This window comes from Falco rusticolus, chromosome 10 (genome assembly GCF_015220075.1).
Source record: "Falco rusticolus isolate bFalRus1 chromosome 10, bFalRus1.pri, whole genome shotgun sequence".
In the NCBI taxonomy this organism is placed as follows: Eukaryota; Metazoa; Chordata; class Aves; order Falconiformes; family Falconidae; genus Falco; species Falco rusticolus.
Window position 1 is genome coordinate 16,769,562 of NC_051196.1, and position 15,299 is coordinate 16,784,860.

The 15,299-nt window shown below is 38.5% G+C and overlaps 2 long non-coding RNA genes across 2 annotated transcripts; both read left to right on the forward strand.

The window, feature by feature from the left end:
- The first annotated feature begins 337 nt into the window (after positions 1–337).
- On the forward strand, positions 338–2,285 carry LOC119154286. Its single transcript, XR_005106423.1, has 3 exons — positions 338–411; positions 804–895; positions 2,229–2,285. It is a non-coding gene; the product is annotated as an uncharacterized LOC119154286 (long non-coding RNA).
- A 1,056-nt stretch (positions 2,286–3,341) lies between these two features.
- LOC119154252 lies at positions 3,342–14,984 on the forward strand. The gene is made up of 3 exons (XR_005106398.1): positions 3,342–3,490; positions 13,277–13,344; positions 14,906–14,984. It is a non-coding gene; the product is annotated as an uncharacterized LOC119154252 (long non-coding RNA).
- Positions 14,985–15,299: the final 315 nt, after the last annotated feature.

A 15,299-nucleotide genomic window follows, 5' to 3' on the forward strand; every position in this document is an offset into this window, starting at 1 on the left:
TTGACCAATGTCTGGAAACCTTCAATCTATGATGATGTAAGTCACAACTAACAGGCTGGTCCTGGATGTAGAACACTGGTTGCCATTTTGTGTGCTTATTCAGTCTCTGGAAAAATCTGGGCCTCATGAGTAGTGAGAGAAATGTTCTTAATTTTGCTTTTGGGATATTACTTCTTTAGAGAAGATGATGCATTTTGTCGTTTACCGTGTTCCCATGACTCAGAACTTCCTCCTGCACTTTCTGGTTGTGATGCTTGCTGTGACTTGCGAATAGAGGGATTTGCCATTCTGTGTTCTGCTGGTGATGAACAATGTTCTTTGCTTCTCGTTTGTCCACAGCTGAGCTGGGCAGAAATGGACGCAGTTTCAGAGATGGTTTTAAAAAGCACTCGGGCTGTGGCAGCGCTATAGGTAAGTTATGTTTTTATTTACGTGCTTATGATAGTTATGTCTGGGAAAACTTGTAGGGCTTGCCAGATACTCTGCTACCCAGTAGCTATTCTATCTTTCCACCAATAGTTTTCAGACTTCTGCCAAGTTGTTTCTCTTTTGTTATGAAAGAGATAAAAATAAAATGGGCTGGACCTTGATCAAGGAATGATTTTAGATACAGCTTGGCAGCAGCAGCAGACCCTCAGCAACATTTTCCATTGTACAGTCACTCTTTTTTCTTAACTGGGCAGTATGATAAATTGCTAATTTCAGGTCAGGCAGCTTAAAGTGCAGAACAAAAACAATGACACCATGGAAAATAAAAAGGGTGTCCAGCGTATTGAGTTTAAATTTAAGCCTGTCTCTCTCAGGAAGCGGGCTTTAGCAACAAAGATGGAAACACGCCTCAGAGGAATGGCTGAAGTGTAATGAACAGGGTTATCTTTTAAATCCACCGGGGAAAGTGAGTTAAATCCTTTTTTCTGAAAAATGGATGAACGAAACCTGATTTTTCTTCAGCTCACCTCCTTCATATAGAAATAATTCTGTGTCTGATTCACTACTTTTTTCTTTCAAGTTCACCAAGTCTCTCTGTTCTATTTTTAAGAGATAACTTGGCAGCAGTAAAAATTAATTGCCTCTTTATATGTCTCTTGGTCATACAGAATAAAAGATGTTAGAAATGGTCACAAAATGGTTGGTCTTCTGGTCTATACAAGCCTGTACTGATATTAGGAAATACTTCAGAAATGCTTGTTGGGCATTTACCAGCATTTTCAGAAGTATCTAAACAAGTTAGGTGCTTAGATCCCACGCAAAATAATAGGATTTAGGACTCTCTTGATAACTTCAGATATCCAAATACCTATAGAAATTGAACTGGTAGGTTTTAACACACTAAAATCAATGGCAGCTAAGTACTGAGTGTTGCAAAATCTTTTTAAAATATGATTCTGGGCTCTTTAGTCTCCCTTGAATGTGAGATTGAGCTGTTTAATCATTTAAATCAACGTAAATTCTTAACATTTTCTGTGTCCTCTTCCCAAGGGAGGTATCAGCACTGTTTCAAAGATTTCATTGTCATGTCAGTGTTTGATGCATGAACGCTATCCATCTGTGTTCAGTATATTGCATTATTTATCCTTGGTGCTTTTACCCTTTGAATATAAGGAGATGTGGTTACATTGCTGATTGTTTTAAAAGATATGAAAATAATATAAATACCTAAATAATAAGGAATTTATTGAATCTAAGTATGTAAATTTAGTAATTGAGACCTCTCATATCAAACTGGCTTAGTTATGATTTTTGTTGCACGGCTGTGAACAATTTCCAGTGAGACAAGATTTTCTTGGTGGTGAAATGTATGAAAGGTGAATACAAAATTCAGATGTTAATATATGACGGCCCTGTGGTGGCTGTAAAATCCCTGCTCCGTAGGGTGATAAAATGCCTTCTTCCTGCCTGGGTAAGTATCAAAAAGTCTTTGTCCTTTTTTCTACATTTTATCCCATGGCAAACTCATGTCTAAATTACTGTTCATACGGAGATTTTCTAGGTTTTTGGTTCTAATTGAATAACAGAGTTTTAGACAATTTCCCAGACTTATGAGTTAGAGTGACCATCTGTGGGGCTGAAAGTCATTAACTTTCCATGGTCACTTCCATTGTCTTCCTTTTAGGCTACCCATAAGGATTCCAGTTAGCAGCCAAGTGTAACGATGGGTTGGGTTTTTGTGTCAGGGCAACACCTGTCCATTAGGAAGAAAACTGAGGCTTTCCACTTTTTTCAAGTAGATCAGTGAAGGACTGTCGGTTGGGAACATTTGGTCACTAGCAATCTGCTGCAGGCTGCTTCAAATCCATGACTCCAAACTGGAAGATGGTGTTGCCTGATGAACCTGCTTCTTCAGGGCAGACAGTTCAGGCTACAACATATTTTTTTTTTGGTAGGTCATGAAATCACACTTGTGTAACTTCAGGTATGTTTGGCTATAGTTTTAATGAGCTTTCTACGGAATTCTCACCTACACATAACTGAACTTTTTTTATTGAGCACATACCTGGTGTGGAATCAGGGTGTCATCAAGCATAATATGGACCAAAATTATTATTTCATTACAAAGAGATTCTACCTCTAGCTTTATTAATTGAAGTCGTAATTAACTGGCAAATTCAAAGTGGAAGAGAACTTCATTTTTTGTGCGCTTTGCATTCGCATTTCCTATTAAAAAGTCATTTGTTTTTCTGTTTATGGTCAGACACACATTTTGTGTTTGGTACCTGTATTGCTGATCAATCTTTCCTCAGGAGTTGGTGTGTCACTGAATTTCAGCTGCATTAATGAATTCTTATAACAGATTAATCCTCCTGTATATTTTACTTGATTGTTCTTATCTTTACTTTTGTCCTAAAATGTTGCTCAGTGTCCTGTGTTTATAAGAGCTGTATTCTACTGCTGTGACATCTGCATTTCAGGAACAGGATTTCCTGTTCTTTCTCATGTATGATTTCCACAGTGGGCTTGAAATAAGAGAAATACAATTGCCTTTTTTTGTTGTTGTTCTACAGTATATACATGATTATAAGTGCTCTATGGAAACAATACAAAGCCTTTTTCTCTGCCCAAAGGACTTTTCATCATTTTTTAAAAGTAATGTAGCAAGTGGAATGAATCAAAAACTAGTATGGAAAGCACAGAGATGAAATACTCTGTAGCAATTATTTCCTTTGACCCATTTGGAAATTTGACTCCAACAGAAAGTTTTTTGCAGCAGTAATTATTATTGCTCAACAACTCTTGTGGATGTTGTGGAAATAATGATTGAAGTAAGAAAAAGGTTGTGGGGTTTTTAGGCAACAAAAATGAAAAAGTAGAAAAACAATAGAGCCCTAATTTATCAAATTGGCTTTGTACGTGCCTGTCTTTTAGATGTTTGACTGAACTAATGAATATTTTCTGTGAGTTTCAGAAAGTTACACCTGTGTTACCTGTGTTAAAGACCCTTCCTTGGTGAAAATATGTTCCCCTGTGGTACAAAGGCTGTGACAGGAGTAAGGTACTATCGTTCGTTATTATCACAACCTGCACACAGAAAAGAGAAAGAAAAGTTACAATTGGAGACTGACTTATTTCTTTCAGCTTGCAGTTGGTCTGATTTTTTTTCAAGGTCCCTCATGATAGACTGCCACTCTGTCATGTTAAAATATGAAAGTGATGCTTTTTTGAATGATCAGCTTCTCAAAGTGGCTACCATAATTTTGTGACAGGTGCTTTGAAATCTTTTCTGGCTGAGATTGGAAGAAATCAAACTTAAAAATTCAGAAGAAATGAAACTGAGATTTGATTCAACTTGTTTGGTTTTGGAACCAAAAGCAACTGCCCATGCTTTAATACTTTTCTCCCTTGTTCCAACTGTAACTTGTGGTAATTTGTCTCTGAAGTCACTCATTTACTATGGTGCACATTATTTGACCCGTAATGCCAGCATAAGATAGGCAATGAAAGGTTTCTTAATTTTGCAGTGTCTTCAGCCTTCTGTTGTTACAAGGCATCAAGTTCCTTTCCATCTTTCCATTTTATTATTTTCTCTCTCTTTTTTTTTTATTCATGCTTGCTGTCTTTTGGCAAACAGGTTTGCATTTCCTTCTCTTTTTTAGAATTTGTGGCCATATAAGTTATCAACTATAAAAAGGCAAGAGCAGGAAAACTTGTCCTTGACATACCCAGTGGAATTAAAAAAAAAAAAAAAAAAAAAAAGGCAAACCATTTCCTATTACTTTGTTCTGTTGGTAATTGCTGTAGGAGGTTGCCAAAAGGAACAGTGTCTGTCTTCAGGTCAGGATGGTAAACTGCGGTGTCCTGCCACACTAAAGAAAATACAGTTCTTGTTTCCTGCAGGGTGAGGTGGAACGGATGCAACTCTGACGGCTAACCTTGTGAGCAGGGTTAACTGCAGGAGGGGATGCAAGGTCTGTGTCGAAAGTGAATGAGTACAGCAACCAAGAGAGAACAGCAGGGTGAAGAGTAGCCCACTGGGTTCAAAAGAGGCTCTCTGTAGCTTGTAGTACTGTTTCACAATTTAGAGATTTGCAATTTAAAGCTTTTGGTCTGGACTAGTTGTCTAATACCGTGTGTCGCTCTGAGTGGGGAAGAAGTGACAGAATCACTGTTAAAGGGTCAGTAATAAATGCAGCAACTTGCAAATACCTCAGATGTTTATTGTTGGATAAAGGGATCGTCCTTTAGAAACACTTCTTCCCTTCATTGTCTGTACAGAATACCTACCTGGTGGGTCTGAGCTTTTTGGCTAAGGTATAGAGTATTTAAAACGTGGTCAGACACATTTCATTCTCTCCCTTTTCCCCACTCTGTGCAATGTCGAGTACTGACATTTAGCTGCGAGTAAAATGCTTAGTTACTACACACAGTAATGCTTGCTCTATTCTTAGGAATTTTGATATAGCATTGCAGGAATTTGGATCATAGGCATGGAGGGGATTGCTTTGTGTTAATTGCCCTAAAACACAGAGCAAAACCATGGTTCCTGCTTTAAAGAACTTCCAGCAGAGTATGAGATTGTTAGTGGGTGCAGCCTGGCCAGTGGATGACTACAAGCTGATGCAGAACAGAGAATAATTTCTTGTAAGATGAATTGATGAAATTCCCACCTGTTTTCTCTCTTCTGGGGATCTCATAGCTAGCCGCGTTGGTCTTGTATTTGGACATTTGAAGGCTTTGTGAATCCAGGGATTATTTTACTGTCTGTATAACCCTGTTGCAGGGCTGATGACAACCCCTCAGATGTCTGTCAGGGTGTTCATGAGGGGTTTCTGCTGGCTGACTTTAATTTGAAAGTCCTGTCCTGCTTCTAGAAGGTATTGGCTTGTTCATCCTGGAGTGCAAGGTAGCTTTTTAATCTGTTTTAGAATAAGTAATGCTTTCAGGTGCTAGGAAAAAACTGTTTACCCATCTATCATTAAATTAATATTATATTTATGGAGGTTTTTTTTTAATAGGATTGTTAAAATAGAATTATGTGAGGCATCTCATGGCCACTGCTTTCCTTAAATTGTACTTGAACCTTAGGAATTAGCTGGGAACCCTATTTCACCAGAAATTCCCACACTCAGTGAATTTTTCTGAACTGCAGATTTGTAATGTATGACTGTTACTACTGGAAGTTAGGAATAACTAATATTGATACCAAATATTGCACATTATATATCAAGATTCAATATTTATCATCTAATACTATAAAAATATTGACTTGTCTAGATGCTTTTGGTTTAAGGAAATGGCTTACCATCTGTGAACTGGGTCTATTTTACTTTGGACCACAGCACATCGGCTGCTGTTTGGTTGAATGTTGTAAACGCAAGCGGTTCAAAACCTGGGAGTTAGACCTTCAGAAGGGATGTGACTGGCTTAGAAATAGCAAGCGTATGTTGTGAATCAGTTAGTTGTCTGGGTTTGAACTTTTATCGAGCTTTGAAACTTGTGAGGGGCAGTTATTTTACGACAAAAGACTGCTATCAGGACTATCAGAAAATACCAATAACGTCCAATACAGCTGTGAAAATTGATACCAGTTACAGTTCTGAATGACTTCTGCAGAAGCAGGATCCTTGGGAGGGGGTTACTCGGCTGACTAGGCTTACAAGAGTGGCTGTCTGGGAAAGGGTGACAAACTTGTGCCATCATTGCCATCTCTGCAAACTGCCCTGCTTGAGGGACAGGCAAAGTGACTGAATGTGACTGATTCTGCTTTCAGCTTAGCTGGAATGTTGACAGACTTCAGGGACAACACGGTCACACCACATACACCAGGAAAGCACGAAGCAAAATAAGTTTACCTTAATGCTTGGATAAAGATACCGGTAAATTGTGGGGCATTAAAGCAAGAGGGAGTGGGGAGAGGAGATAGCAATCTTCTCTCCTGCCTGGTTTATACAAGAAGTACTTCCTTTTGTGCTTCCCCATTTTCTTGGCACGTGAACTCAAGGCACTGTGTTTCAGTCTTATTTAATCGCTGCTAATGAGGAAATTGCTCTCTATTCTTCCAGTGCTTACACTGCATTTACGCTCAGGATACAGAGCATCCAGCTAATATTCCACGGTTGATTAGCCCGGTGCTGTTAAGGAAACACTTGAACTTGTTGGGTTACATCTCTTCCCTCTGGATGTAGGAGATCTGACCTGGGGAGTGACTGACTGCCTAAAGAAGTATAGTCTTAGGGCTGCTCTTTTTCATCCTAGAAACTGAGCAGCAGAAAACTCCAGACCCCTAGGTCCTTCTCTGGGTGCCTGAAAATACAGACTGAGATGCCTACAATGAATGGTGAACTTGGTGCTGTCTGCTTTGGAAAGATAATGTTATTTTTATACGCCAGCCATCCCTACAAGAAAGCTATGCTTGCCAGGCTTTTGTATATGGTTGTCTCATGGCTTCCTGGCAGTGTGGATAAAACTGAAGTGTCAGCCGTGCCTCCCTTGTTAGCAGGGTAAGGGAAAGAGAGGGACAGTGATGGATGCTGTTGGGATGAAGCAGCCTTCCACCAGCTGCTGCTGGCTCACACACATTCTTTCCCCCAGTGGCACTAACAGCTGGTTTGGCTTGCTGGGGCTGTGCTATCACAGAGGCATGGCCTTTCTGGTATTTCCTACCCTGTATTACATCTAGTAATAGCAACAATAGTACCAGCAGTATTAGTATTCATCTGTCCATAATCATGATAAGGAGAACAAAATAATTAAAATAATTTCAATCCAAAAAACTTAAGTACTTTTAATAAAATATTGTGCTGCTTTCTGTGAGTTGATAGTTTGAAATTTTCAAATATTTTGAGGCTTGTACTGGGTGTTTAAAGAAAATCAGTGCTTGAATAATAGGCTTGACAAAGTTTTTCTACAAGCTTTAGAAATAATGGAGTTGCCCCCTAGGCTGATTTTCTCTTGACGTGCAGCTGCCAGTCAGTAAGTATTCGTGAAGGTCCCATTTGGATGCTGGTTGTTACAGCTTGATTTGTGTGACATAAACAGGGAAAGCAAGACTCTTACTGTGGGTGTCCACTTTGATAGCACAGACCAAATGACCAAGTTTTTAAAGGAAGCAAAGAAACAAGCAAGCAGGTTTAATTTTTCCTTTTTCTTCTATCCTTATAGGTACCCGGGAGGTTAAACACGATTGCCATAAAGCTTGTAGAACTTCAGCAATGCGGACATTGGCAGTACAAATTATTAAAATGAATACAGCTAAGGCCTTGGTCTTCATATAAGAATTAAAAGATATTCCAAGGTTTATTGAATACATATCTTTGCTATAGAAAAATTTGCTAAACTAGTGACTATGCTGGCAGGTTTTTTTTCCCTGTGTTCTGAACACATCTTTGAAATGCTGGTTCACTTCAGGTAGGCCATTCAACACTCATGAAGTGGAAATGATTTTCAGATAGTTGATTCAGTGGCCGCTGAAGGGAGCAACTGTTAATTTAGGTCAGGCACGCGGAAGATGCAGTGGTTTGTAGCCTCTTATAAGCTTACAGGACCTTATGATAAATGTAGATACACTTTTAAAGATAATTCTCTGCCCATATTTCTTGGGTGGAGTTTTTTGCATAAATTGTTTTTTTCAATCACCCTTATGGTTAAAAGAGCTTAAGATTTCTCCATTTCAGTTCAGAAATGAGCAGAAAGATCTAGAGGTTTGGATGAGTGTATTGGCTCTGAGTTTAAACACAAGCTTAACTTCAAGCAGGGCAGCAGCCTCAGTGATAGCAGTAGGGTTACTCACGTGCCTGGATTTAAACAGGGCTCAGATGCTACAATGAATCTGAACGTTGGGCCAGAGATCTTGCGTATTAGAAAAGAAATGGGAATTTCCTGGCTGAGGTACTGTAAATTGAAGCTAAAATCCTACCACATTCCTTTTTAATAACACATACAATTACAGATTTTTAATCCGTTATGTATTTATTTTATTTTACTGGCCATGTTTTACTGAAGTCCAAGGCTGAATTCTGAAAGAAATAAAATTCTGCTTCCGTTGCCTGTTGCCATTAATTTAGGCGGTTATTTGTAGGTGTTGGGTACTAGAAGTGTGGCAACACTCTGGGTCTACAGTGGCTCCCCTGTGCTGGATCAAGTCTCTCTTTTTTTTTTTTTTTCCTTTTTTTCTTTTTTTCCTCCTTTCACAACGGGTGAGATGTGTTTAATTTATTGTAGGAAACTCTTAAAGATGCAAGATCCTTTTTAGAGGCTTCTACAATAGCCGTGAAGCACTTATTTAATCCCATTGAATGGAGGCTAGATTTACTAGCTGGGCTAGACATGATTTTTGTTCAGGAGTCATCTCGGAGTACATCGAAGTTTAAAGATCTTTGCAGAAAACCCAAGGAGAAACAAAAGGAGTAAATTTTAAAAGGAACTTTGTCAAGGAGTTTTAGATGTTAAACAGATAGAAAAACCATGGTGGCTTGACTGAAATGAGTGTTGGGTTAGCAGAATCATTACTGATCCGGTGAGACATGCTAATGAGGCACTTTCAATGCGACTTTGATGGAAAAAGGGGCAATTTCATACCAAAGTGCAGCAAGGTTACTGAATCAAAGAAGGTACACTTCAGTTCTGCAAAAGGGGACAATGCTCCATTGTCAGAACCTTTTTCTTTTGACTTTAAACATGTTTTAACTACACTATTTACTAAATTGTACAATGTGGCTTGCCCACTGATTGAGAATTTATGACCAGAAACAAACCTGTTAGGGGAAAAAAGAAAAACTGAGTGTGATCCATACTGTAGCTGCATAAAATAGTTTGAATGAACTTAACCTGAGCACGGTGGGGGGTGCACAATATGGTTTTCAAGCCCAGGGGCCTAGGATCGGAGTTCAAATAGAATTTCGTCTTTCAATAACAATTTAAAAAAAGAAAAAAAAAAAAAAAAGGGAGAGTGTTTGGGGACATCTGTGGCCTCTCAACCTGTGCTAATATAGATGTCTTAGTTTTGTCTTTAAAAGCCTGCTTCAGAATCATGCCTTGTCAACCCATCCAGCATGCAAAATTCCTCGGGTTGCATCATGCCTGCAATTCACAAACATCTTGTTTTACTTTCAGACATTACAGCCCCTTTGGTAAAAATAAAGACTAACAACATCAGTACTTGCTCTTGCTGCCACAAAAAAATAGTCACACAGATCTTTCGCTTCCATGAAGGAGAATTCAAGGCTCCTTTATGAGATTTATTGACCAGCTTTTGGGTGTGATTACTGCACACAAACACAACGCAATGGCCTAATTTCTGCCATACTATTTGTTAAAAGAATGGACAAAACTCAGTTGCAGCAAAGAACAGACTTTTTCCTCATCTAGTTTAGCAGAATTGCTCTGGATAAATTATAAAATGTGTTAACACTGTCTCAGCATAACCGAGCCGCAGCTCTAACAGTTGTAAGATATTTCAGTTATGGGCGTTTTTTAAAATTTCTTTTTAAACTGGAACCTGCCTGTGGCAATGTACTTATGATTTCTCGTCTTGTGAAAGGTTGCACAGCTGGGTTCTGAATTTAACCTCCAACTTTCATGGGTTCCCACAGGCGCTCCTAGTCAGAGTCAGAAACCACAGAACCAGCATAAAAGCAGAAAGGTCGCCAGAATGGAGAATCTTGACAGTTCCTTTCTCAGACCTCAAAATGGAATTTTTATGAGGTTTCAGAAGTTGTTTTAATTGTTCTCCATGTTTCTCTGTGTTTTATTGCTAAGCTTTTAGTTCATGTCTTGGTCTAAAAAAGACTCTCCCACTATAAATGTGCTCTTCGTACATCTCAAAATGAAAAATAAATGGTATCTCACTGAGGAGTCTTATTTTGTAAGGCCTTTCTGCAAGATTTTGGTACAGCACCTATATTAAGTGGGTAAGTTTTATTTGTCATTTGCAATGGAAAAAGGTCCATAATAAAAGTTATTAGATTCAGTGTCAGCTGGCAATGATGAGCTGTAGATCTACAAACTTCTATGATGCTGCAAACTCTGCTCTTGTGCTGACCCTGCATAGTGAACTTGACTTGGATTTTCACAGCATGTTTATATTTGGGGTTGGCAATTATTGATCCTAATATGCTTTTCAAGATCGCATCTAGATGCATGTAGGTTTGTTCAGTAAGAGTTTATCATTGCACAGTTTTGCACTATTTATACATATCCTGTGATGTATTTAATAGATGACTAGAATGAAAATTTTCAGGTTTTATGCATATACTTTTTAACGATGGAGAATGCAACTTTAGGTAATAATATTAAAAAATGAAAACTAGGTGGCAGTAATACCCAGCCGTACAGTCCTCCCTCTGATGAGATGTGATGACTCATAGTTTTCTGAGGAATTCTGGAGGTGCTGCAGCCCCATATTGAGTGGCCCAGCTACTAACGAACAGGAAAAGTACAGGGCCATTTAGTTACAGCCAATCCGCTTCTAAAAAGGAGTAACAAGAACTAAAGCGAATGTCATAGGAGAACTAATTAATGAAACTAAGTACATGTGTTAAAAGCGATTTGCTTCCAATGTGCACTGACAGACAAGGAGGAGCTGTGATTACTTCTGAAATTCTTGTTTCTTGTGGTTGTGGCCAGGGGCCAGCACATGTTCGAAAGTCCGTAAGCAGATTGCCGTTCACATCGATGGTTAGATGTAGCCTAGGGGATGGGTATTGCATTCACGGCAGAGTAAGCTAGAAGTAACATGACTAAAATCAGCGGAGTCGCTCTGTAGAAGGACTGCTGTTGGCTCTGATCTCAGGAGTTCACATTGAACATCCTCACGTATTTAGACGCATGGGCTGAGGCTGCAGTCCTAGAAGAACCAGACAACTGTAAGATTTATTGGCTGACTTCATTGTTTAAATGCAACATGCTTTCCTTAGCTTCATACAATTTAACTGCATGTGCAAAGAAGAATGCAATGTCCTTTTCTGGTCAGCTGAACTGCTTGTGTGGCAGAACTGGAGGGAAAGGTTTGGGGAGTCCTGCCTCTCGGATGTGGGTCTCTGTCTGACAGTGCTGGAAATAGGTTGTATTTGCTTTATTCTCATAAACTGTTTTCTTTGAAACTGGGTCACCTAAATATTCTCAGAACCATCTGAGCCATCACAAACTCATCTTACTTCAGCAGATATTGCAGAGATTTGTTCTGTATTACTTTTAAATTTACGTGGCTCTGTCTGACAAAGATATTTTAGTATCTGCTCCTTTTCCATCAAATAGTTCTGTACTTTGCTGGATCTTGCTGTGCAGTCTTAAACTCAGAATAATTCAGTGGCATTCCTGCCTGTAATATAATTAAAGTTCATGTGCTTTCTCTTAGGAGAAGTATTAAATATATTATAACTTCTTCTGTGCCACGTTTTGGCTCGGTCTAGGATGTATCAATGAGCTCAATGTCAACACCTGCTTTTTTGGGGTGAGAGTGGGGCGAGATATTTCACAATCCCATTTCTGTTATTACTTCTGTCCTTCTGAAATGCGTGCAAGTAGAATACAATGAGGTTGCGCCGATCAGTTCTTGGAAAAAGGGGGTCTCTCACAGATTATCCAGAATATTCACAGAATACCTTTGCCCAAGCCCAGCAATCACAGAAAGGCAATTCATCTTAGCTGTAGGATTACTTGGTAGGTGGTGGGTGTGAGTCACTGGCAGACTTGCTAACTAATAGGTAACAATTAAAAGTAAGTTTTTTCCTTAAAACTAATAGTTCATTTTACTTTCTAAACAACTCTTGTTTTCACAGCCTCACTTTTCATTCTTCCTGACCCATTCTTGATTTGCATAAGTGATGCCTATCAACCCAGTTTTTCTAGTGCTTTATGAAAAATATGATAAGATTATTTTATTTGGTTTTTTTTAGTTTGGGTTTTTTTGGTTTTGGTTGGGTTTGGTTTTTCTTTTTTTGTTTTTTTGGGGGGTTTTTTTGGTTGGTTTTTTTTGCAAATGTTCGGATGTTTGTTATATTAGGAAACAAATCTTTACTCTTTTGTACCTGAGCCAAACTGACTCTAACCTTTCCCAAACTAGATCTCCTGCAGGGGTGGGAGGAGTTTTGACCTACTCTTAAGGACATGTAGAATAGGATATGCTTTGGGGTAATTTACTAATTCTGGCGACTGTGTAAGTAAGCACATCTGGGGTCCAGCATCAATCTCTGCCTGTCAGGAATATAGGCTCTCTTAAGCGATTATCCCCACTCTTGTAGGTATGTAGCCATCTATATGCACCTCACCACTGCAGCTGGGAGCTTGCTTATACATAGCAAAGCCATACCTGTGAATTTTTGTCTCTATATATTTTATAGGCTTAGAGTGCTCTTAATGACGGACTATAGGCTTTTTCTCGCTCTCCTGGAGGCTTAGAGGAAAAAAATTTCCATGCTGGTAGCACGGAGTCAAACCAAATCCATGCATTTATGGACCTTTGCCCCAGCAAGATTGCTGTGGTCTTTTGATGAACAGTGCTAAGGGCCTATTGGATGTGTTCCAAAAAGAAATTATTTCTGTAGAGTTATATTGTTGAGAGTTCCTGTTGCTTATAAGAATGCAATTTAAAACAAAAAATCAAGCTGTGATAGATATAGTTATCAGCAATACAGAAAAAATCTTAGCAATCGCTTTTATAGCAGCAGAGATCTGCTGAGGGTAATTATTATGTATTGCCTTAAACTGTAGCACACTTTACACTTTACAATCACATCATAAATACTAGGATATCTGTGATCTTTTTCATGCCTGTGACTCTGCTTTTGCTTTTATTTAGAGTGTTAACCAGATGACACTTCTGTCCCTTAATTTATTCTAACAGCTTCTCGAATGCCAAAGCTCCCGTTGAGAAGCCTTGTCTAAGGAAGGAAAAAATGAGCAAATCTCTGGGTGAGTTTACTGGATTGTGTTCTCTTCCACATTCTGTGCAATTATACCTTACAGAAGTCAATGTTAGGATTGCAGAATGTTGCATAGCAAAAGGCAACTGAAGATAATTCCTTATCCTTTCTGGGAAATACAGTAATATCCTTCATATTTACAGGAAACCAAAAGTAAATCATTAACTTAAAAAACTTGGAAGTGAAAATACTCTTTGGATCTATATAGGCTGAGGGACAAGAATCAGTATAAGTATGTAGGCAGGAAGATATTTTTCTGTGCACTATTTTCCCAGTTACCCTGCATAAATTAGTAAAGAAAGGTGTCTCTGTTTCAGGTAGTTGCACATGACTGAAGAAAAAATGAATATACTTGCCTTAAAATGTCTTGAGTTTTTGTATCTTCCAATGAGTTCAGAAAAATAACTTCCATGTCTAGAAGTCGAAGACTATTTTGCCTTTTATCTCAGTAGGGTCAGGATTGAACTCCAGCATTACATTTCCATAGTGGTTACTTGTGCATTACATCAAAAAGAAAACTTGAAGTTTTCCAGCAGAAGAAATATTTGTGCCTAAACTAATCTCTTTTTTGGTCTTCATTCTGTGAAAGATGTATCGCCATTTTTCATGTGCACACAAATCTTTAGGGTCCAGGAAAAGAGCACTTGAAATCTTTTTTCACATGCTGTGAATGGTACACGCTAATTGTGATGAATGGAGGTGGTAATTCCTATTTCTATTTGCAGAAACATTCATTGGCAAACTTTTAAACCCTCTTGTGCATGCAGAAAAATAAGCACATATTTACTACTGTAAACCTAAGTGTAGGTGTGTTTTAAGATAGTAATGTTTACAGGATTGAAAGCCTTAATCTAAATGTATACTGATTTTGCCATTGTCTTTATGAGAGTTTTTTATGTACAGAACTTTTCTCTAACTTTTCATTTAAAGCAGTATAATATTGATAATAATGCACATACATGGTTTTATACAATTGCGTAAGGCTTTCACACTAAATGATCTGAAAGACTTGTATGTGGAAGACTACCTTTACACAATAAGATGTCAGATGTGGGGAGCACTTCTCCGGGCAGCATTACATAGCTATTTCCCAATAGAGCATCTGGCCAGGATCCTTGGGTTAACTTCCCCATCTCCTGCGCAAACTATGAAGGCATCAGGTCTTAATGATTATGTGCAGGCAGGACACAGGATTGTTGTTCAGTCTGAAAGGGCTGCAGTCCTTGTAAGTAATAAAGGAGTAGCGGCAGTGAAGGCTGAACAGAGTCTGTGGCGTACAGTCTTTTTGTGGTCACTAAACAACTGCTGCCATCAACCTTTTTTCTTTTCAAAGTCCTAAACACAGGTATGGCATTAATGCAGATCTGAATTTCTACAGATCCAAATAAGCCCTGTCTAACGTATGTTCCCTTTTGCCTAGACTTATCTATACATGCCTAAAGAATCTTTATACTACAACAACTGTGGTATAAATACACTGTAGTGAGATGCACTGTGTTATGCCTGTCTATCTAACTTGATGAGCTTTCTTTTGTATTTCAATGCTACAGCCTGATCCTGAAAACCTTTCTCACTCCCACTGGAATCTGGATTTTCAGACTAGAGGATTGCCTTAAAAAAAAGCTACAGGTAATACAGAGGAAGTCTTTCTGAGTCAATCCCTGTAGGAAATGTTTAAATGTTTGTGGGTTTTTTCTTTCTTTCTGGTGTGGGTTTTTTGGGGGTTTGGTTTTTGTGTTTTGGTTTTTTTTTCACATTTGGAATACTTACAGATTATTTTTTTTCCTTGCACTTAGATAACAAAATTAACAGTCTCATTTAGTTTTTAGTTCATATGTGCCAGCAAAAAGGCTGACCCTTGCAAGAGGTGTAATGGATTCAAAAGGCTTTAAAGCCCCTTTCATCATATTTCAATTAGTATATCATATGTTTTATGAAGTTTTC